Here is a 7,029-nt window from a genome sequence, read left to right as displayed (position 1 = left end):
TCTGGATATTCTTCTTTCGCCAGTACGTACTTATTCTGGTAACTAATTTCAGATTCCTTTGCGAATCAGGGACTATTTACTACATATAATTACAGTGGTATTTCAGGATTCTTCCTTGAGGGGACCTAGCCTCTTCATTAGTCAGTGAGCTCTGGTTCTGAGACTGAGCTCAGGGTCTGAGAATTGATTTAGATCTAGAAAATGGGTGAGTGTGTGATTTTTCCAACATGGTGGCTGACACCAGTTTTTTGCTTGCTGAATTTCAATTTCTGGTTATACAGATGACACAGAACTCTAGTGAGCTTCCCATCCATCTTGCTCCCATGATCTATTAACAATTCCCACAGATCCTTATGGGTTAAGACACTCTGATTGTCACTCTGGCCTTGCTGTCCATTTCAATAATGATGTCCACCCTATTTCTGTAGAGACTAAATTGCCTCTGCTATTTTAGAATCCTATCAATTCCAGTAATATCAGGGAAACCAGTTCCAATATAGTATCTCTCACCATCAGTCAGCAGACACAACCAAGCTTCTCTACCATGTTGTGCTTCCCTTCATCATTCTTTTTTTTTTTTTTTTTTTTTTGCGGTACACGGGCCTCTCACCATTGTGGCCTCTCCCGTTGCGGAGCACAGGCTCCGGACGCGCAGGCTCAGCGGCCATGGCTCACGGGCCCAGCCGCTCCGCGGCACGTGGGATCCTCCCGGACCAGGGCATGAACCCGCGCCCCCTGCATCGGCAGGCGGACTCCCAACCACTGCGTCACCAGGGAAGCCCATGCATTCTTTATTGACTGAGTGGAAGAGTGTCTTTTGGGCCTCCTCAGAGATCATAGTCAGGTGAGGTTTCTTTGATCTAACATAAATCCATTACAGCATTCCCACCTCTCTCTCTCAGCCTTTTGATCCTTTTCCCAATACTCTGCCGAAGCAGTTTTATACCTGATTTACTTTGGTCAGGTCCAAGCTTCAAAGAATGATCCCAGCAGTGTATTAGGACCAATTTTGTTTTGTCCTTGCTAAGACATCGAACCCTCTATCATGGGAGAGTGTTCCAATGTCAATCAATTTTCCCCTCTCCAGCCTTACACTCTAACCTCATATATGAGTACCCTCAAGATCTACTCCTACACTTGTTCCCTTAGTTTCTGTATTGTAATTCTTTAGCTGTGCTGTTTCTTCCTGGAGCAAGGAGCATGTATCCCCCTATGGTGGTGCTGTGACCTAAACATTCCTAGCATTACAACTCTGACACCACAGGATAGGAACAAATGTTCTGCTATTATACACACACCTTATTAGTATAAATCTGCTGTATTCATGTATGCACTTATAGAGCAGAGAAATAACTTTTTGATGGGTCCAGTCCAGAGCGGTGAAGGGCACAGGGTCTCAACACGAGAGAAAGGAGTGTATCTTATGAGGCATCTTCCTCGGGTGAGGTTTTTGTAGAGTCTCTTTGTCAGGGTTTCTCAACAGCAGCACTATTGGCATATGGGCTGGGCAATTCTTTCTTGTTGGGGACATCGCAGATTGTTAACAGTGTCCCTGGCCTCTTTCTAGTAGACGCCAATGGCACCTCCCTCCCACAGTTGTGATCACCAAATCTTCCCGGTGAGAACCACTGCTTGGATGATTGGACCCAGGCTCTTGCAGATGTCTCTTAGGTGATGGCAGGATTCCTCGGGGTGCAGGTGAGGTGAGGTGTCATTGGTCTCTTCCTCTGCATGTGAGGTAGCTGCAGCAGTGGCTGGAGCAAAAATGTGGGCTAAGAATATATATGCTAGGACATAAAATATGTCTGACCTAAAGGTAGATCATATGTGCTCATTTCACAGAAGTGAACACTGAGGCTCAGGAAGGCAAAACAACTTAGGCTGATACATTTAAGTTTGATGCCCTGGGCATAAAGATGAATAAGACACAATTCCTCTCCTCAAGGAATATTTGTCCAGCAACTGTGAAGGATTATATAATTAATCATTGCACATAAGTGTTGATGAGGTCATATAACCAGCAATTAACAAAGCTGAAAACAGAATGAGGTAAAGCTGAAAACAGAATGAGGTATATTCATGTTAGTACCATTTAGATATCTCAGGATTTTATTATGTTTACTACATGCTAGAATTTTTGCTAAATTATTTGTGTACCTGGTATCATTTAACATTCATAGAAATGTAACCAAGTAGGCAATCTCGTTCCCATTTTTCAGATAATAAGGTGGCCCTTTTTTATACACCTTCATGTGACCTAGACACATTATGCTTAAAGAGACGCTGCTCTGTAGAGGAGGATGACCTCAGACTGATAAAATCAATGCAGACTAGCACGGAGATGCAGGCACAAGATAATGCAGCCCTTGGCAGGACACAGCAGGACCCAATGACCCTTTGCATTAGGTCCATCTTCATCCTCCAACAGCGTGACTAATTAAGATATGGGCTGATACTAAGTAGCTCAACTCTTTTTAACAGTGGCTTGTGAAACTGTGGAAACTGTCTAAAAATATAGAACTACTGTGAGAGAAATAATGTTGTTACAAGGGAATTGATAACCAAGGATAATGGGAAGGGGAAGAAATAGCAAGTTGGAGCTAATTACCAGGGAAAGCCCCCTGACACTGAGAATGGTGGGCCAGGATAACGGTCTCCTGAGGGGAGTGGCAGAATCACCATCAGTTAGTACATTTAAAAATAGGCAATAGAGCACTAGAAACAGGACTATTGGGAATAATCTCGCATTAGGCAGGAAGGGAGGTAATTGACTAAGTGACCTAATATTAAGAGCTTTCTTTCTCATGAATTTCTAGAATTCTAAAAAAAATAATAAAACCTTATAGGCTGTATACAGAAATGTGGGTACCTAATGACTGGAGATGCCTAAATATAGCCCCAAATTATTCATAAATGGAAAATGAGAGCAGCCGTGCCCCAGATGAAGCTTAATAGGAGGGTCAGAGGAAATGTAGGAGCTGGACAGGGAAAGTGGAAACATTGTCAGGAGTCAGATTTCTCTGATGCATGCACACAGGGCTGTGCCCCGGTATACGTGGGCTGGGAGAAGAATGTATTCGTTAATTACTGAGAGGTGTCTTTTCCTTTCCTCTTTCAGTCCTACTTTCCCATGATGTCAGATGGAGATTGCAAAGGCCACCCTTTGTGGACTCCTATATCATCTATATCTTCCAAGTTGGCACTCTCCTTTCCTTAAAACTGATGACTGGCATGATCTCAAAGCACTGTTTCCCAATTCAAAGTCCAAAGCTTGACTCTCAGCCACTGGAGCCTTGCTAAAAATGCAGATTTCAGGATCTCACTGCGGGCCCATGGCATCTGGATGTTTGTGAACACATGAATCTGCATTTTTAAAAAGTTTCCCTCGGTAAGTCTTACATGCAGCGTTAAGTTGGAGAAACTCTGCCTGGGGAGGGGCAGGTTGGCTGAACAAAAAGAAACCCCAGGGAAGGGAAGTGCAGCCCAGTCATCCTCCCCTCTTTCCTCATTTGCTTTCCCTGATTTTTCTTTACTCCCAACCAAAAGAGACCTCCTTAAACTTCTGTATCACTCTTGTACTTATAAGTATGTGTTTACACACCTATAATTTATATTTTACCTACTTTCAGAGAGACTTTATTATAATTTTCTTATATTTCTAATATGCTGGCTATGATTTCTCTGCTTTGTGTTTGTGGTACTGTTTTAATCCTCTAGAGGACAGGGATTAGGACTTAACCATCTTTCTAGCCTTCGCCATTTTGTGGAAAAGAATAGATTTATTTTTCAATGCAACTAAGCACATCTGGAAAAAGTAATAAAAATCAGGCTTGCATTAGAAACCCAGGGTGTGTCAGCTTTGCCAATGTGAGAAGGCATAGGCTGGAGGCTGGACACTGAGCTTGATGTCGAGACCTGGCTTTTGTTTCAGCTCCATCAACCATCACGTATGAACATTTCAGCCAGTCCTGCAGCCTCCCGGTTTATCTTCCTGTAAGCAGGGATAACAATCACTTTCTTACTTCTTTCACAAAGCAGCTGAGACAGTAAGCATGATAATATCACTATTTCATATCACTTTTCACTTAGGAAAGCTAAAAAGGACATCAACTTTATCAGCATCATCATTTCACAATCTACAAACCATTGAACAGGAGTTCAGTCTGGGTTCCCCAGAGAAAATTATTTTCCCTCATCTCAGAACATGCAAGATAAAATAATAAAAAACAAAGATTTCAGGAATTACATCTAGTTGAAATGTATATCAGTGGTCGGTCTTCTAATTCCCCAGATAATGCTAGATCTCGAGACAAGGAAAATAATTGACGTTGTTTAATTTTTGACATGCTACCTAATGAACAGCTAAGCCATTTTCATAGAAGGCAAAATTACAGCACTGTTGCTGGTATGCGGCTCTTATATCTAAAGTTAATTGGATTTTCCATTATGACGAGGCTTGTTTTTCAGAACTGAATCTCTCAGTCTCTTCCAATTGCTCTGAGTTGGTGAGACAGGAAATATATAGGGCATGGATTGGGGAGGTATCTCATGAGGTCAAAGAATCCCAAGTATACTGAAACATTACCGTGTGCAAGCAGGAACTAGGATTTGTGTAGAATGTATGTCTTCTCAAAATGAAGTTTTTCAGGAGGGAAAATTGACTACTTGTTACTGTAGTCTCTCTCTCTCCCTCTCTCTCTCTCCCTCTCTCTCTCTCTCTCTCTCTCTCTCTCTCTCTCCTAGACAGTAATGTGTTTTAGCTCCATTAAGATATTGAGTGTTATCTGTGCAGACTGGAACAAAATGACCAGACCAACTTTTTTTTTTTTTCCCCTAGTCCAATTCATTGCTCTACAGATTATGTAATTTAGCATCAGTTTGCTCTCTCTGGTGTTTTGAAACATGAAAAGAGCTTTCGAAGTGAGAGAACCGATTTGAAAAAAGCTTCAGCACCACGGTTGGGCCAGGAGACAATGGGGCTTTCCCGGTTGTGAAATGGCAACTCACACTGTCACCTTGAAAATCGCAGTGAACAAGGGTGTGGCTGCATATATGCCAGCAACCTCAAAGAACCAGAGGATGGGTCTCTGGGGAGGTTAATAGCCAGCCCAGTGCGCTCAGGGCCCGTGAAGTAGTCGGGAGAGTCGCGTGGTTGAGGCTTCCACACAGGAAGGAACTTCTGTTTGAAGTTTTGACATTCTCTATGAAAAAAGACTACGTGCTAAGTACTTTCTGGTTGTATGACCTTATCGAAAATTATATGCAATTATTTATTATATACTATTCCACAGTTTGCTGGACTGAGAATTCCTTGAGGGAGAGTATTATATCTTAATCACCTTTATGCCCAGTGCAGTGTATCAAACTTGTGCATCAACTTAAGTTTTTAAAATATCGATTCCTTTGTGCTAAGGGCATTCATTTGTTAAGTCTGAACCCTAAAAATATGCTGAAGGAGGGCTGCACCTGGATGAGTTGAGCAAAGGTTGGAGTGAGCCCTTGCATGGCTGAAGAAGACTAGACGAAGCAGCGAGTGTTGGGTGGAAAGAGTAAGGCTCAAGATGGAAAATCATGAACCAGACGATACTGTCAAGGAGAACTTGATATCATAACCAGGAAAATTAACCAACTTCCGGAAGCAGAAAGGAATCTGCTTGAAAATGGATCAACATATATTGGACTTAATGCTGCTCTCTGTGGCCTAATAGCAAATGGTGTTTTTTGATGCATCTTACCTGTGACACAGTCTCATATAGCTGCTGGTTTACCAATGGCAGTGATCCCATTTTTGATGGCACATGTATCTTACAAAGGTTTTGTGATTTACATAGCGAAACCTGTACCATAACACATGGTGGATTGGTTGGTCTTGTTTTTGGTGGCCTGTACCCTGTTTTCTTGGCTATCCCTTGTGAATAGTGGCCTAACCAGGTATAACTCAGCCCTGCTACCCGAGAAAGGAAACAAATGACTGGATTAGGATGACTAAACCTGTCTTTAGAAAGATGTTATTTCTAATTTTGCTCCAGACTGGGCTTGCAGCATACCTTGGGTCTAGACAATATAAACTATTTCTAAAGGCTCTTTAGATACCTGAACCTGGCCTAGAAATTCAGTAATTGTTAAGTATATCTGTACACAAAATAAAGACTGTAAAAATAACCTACATCTAAGTATGAATAAAGAGACATAATTTTAAAAAATATACCATAATTTTATTAACCTTATTATGGTATTTCTTACGTTTTTAAGTCACAAGGAGTCTAAAAATAAAGTGACATGGACCCCTCTAGACTTCCAACAACCCTGACCACACATGGAACCGCTGCATCAACTGACATCAATGAGGAGAGCGTCGATACAGGCTCTTGAAGATGGGAAGAAGCTGCGAGAGACAAATTAGGGGGACAGCTGGTGAAAGCCATGGATAGACTTAGCCAGATTCCAAAATGTTTTAAAAGCATTTCTCCAAATATCTGTCTTTTAATGTCCTAAAAACAAAAATATTGCCTCCGTCTATGTCAACTTTTACGTTAAACTTAAGTATTTTTTCTACTGCTTTACGGAAGAAAGAATACAAGAACATTGCCTGGCACTTGGATAACTTAAAACAATTAAATAGCAAATTGATGAAACTATAAACCTAATTGACAGTGGGCTCCAGACTGAGAATTGCAGTTCAATTCCAATTCTTTCATTGCAAAGCTTAGTTTAACCATGCAATAGCCACAAAACTTTTATTTAGATAGCACTTTACAGTTTATAAAGCATGCTCACACATATTATCTCAAGTACCCCCAATAGAAGAATATTGCATAATGGCTAGAGGGACACATTTGGCCTTTATTTTAAGGGGCAAAATTATCTTAGCCATATCTTTGGGGACTGATAATTCCACACTGCAGATGGAAATCTGAAGGTAGAGACAAAAACTCCAAATCCTGTGGAATCTAGAAAAAGCCAGACTAACTATACAGGTCAAGGTATACTCTGGTACTAGGTCTGTATGTACATATCTAATTTCAGCAA

General features: G+C 41.3%; 1 pseudogene across 1 annotated transcript; it reads left to right on the top strand.

Moving 5' to 3' along the window:
• The first annotated feature begins 5,561 nt into the window (after positions 1-5,561).
• Positions 5,562-6,119, top strand: LOC307057062 (transmembrane protein 126A-like; annotated as a pseudogene). Its single transcript has one exon. The product of its transcript is annotated as a transmembrane protein 126A-like (transcript).
• The last annotated feature ends 910 nt before the right edge of the window (positions 6,120-7,029 follow it).

The sequence above is a fragment of the Hyperoodon ampullatus genome (assembly GCF_949752795.1).
Source record: "Hyperoodon ampullatus genome assembly, chromosome: 8".
NCBI classification, from domain to species: Eukaryota; Metazoa; Chordata; class Mammalia; order Artiodactyla; family Ziphiidae; genus Hyperoodon; species Hyperoodon ampullatus.
The sequence above is the reverse complement of the archived record's forward strand: the minus strand, read 5'-3'. Positions and strand labels throughout refer to the sequence as shown.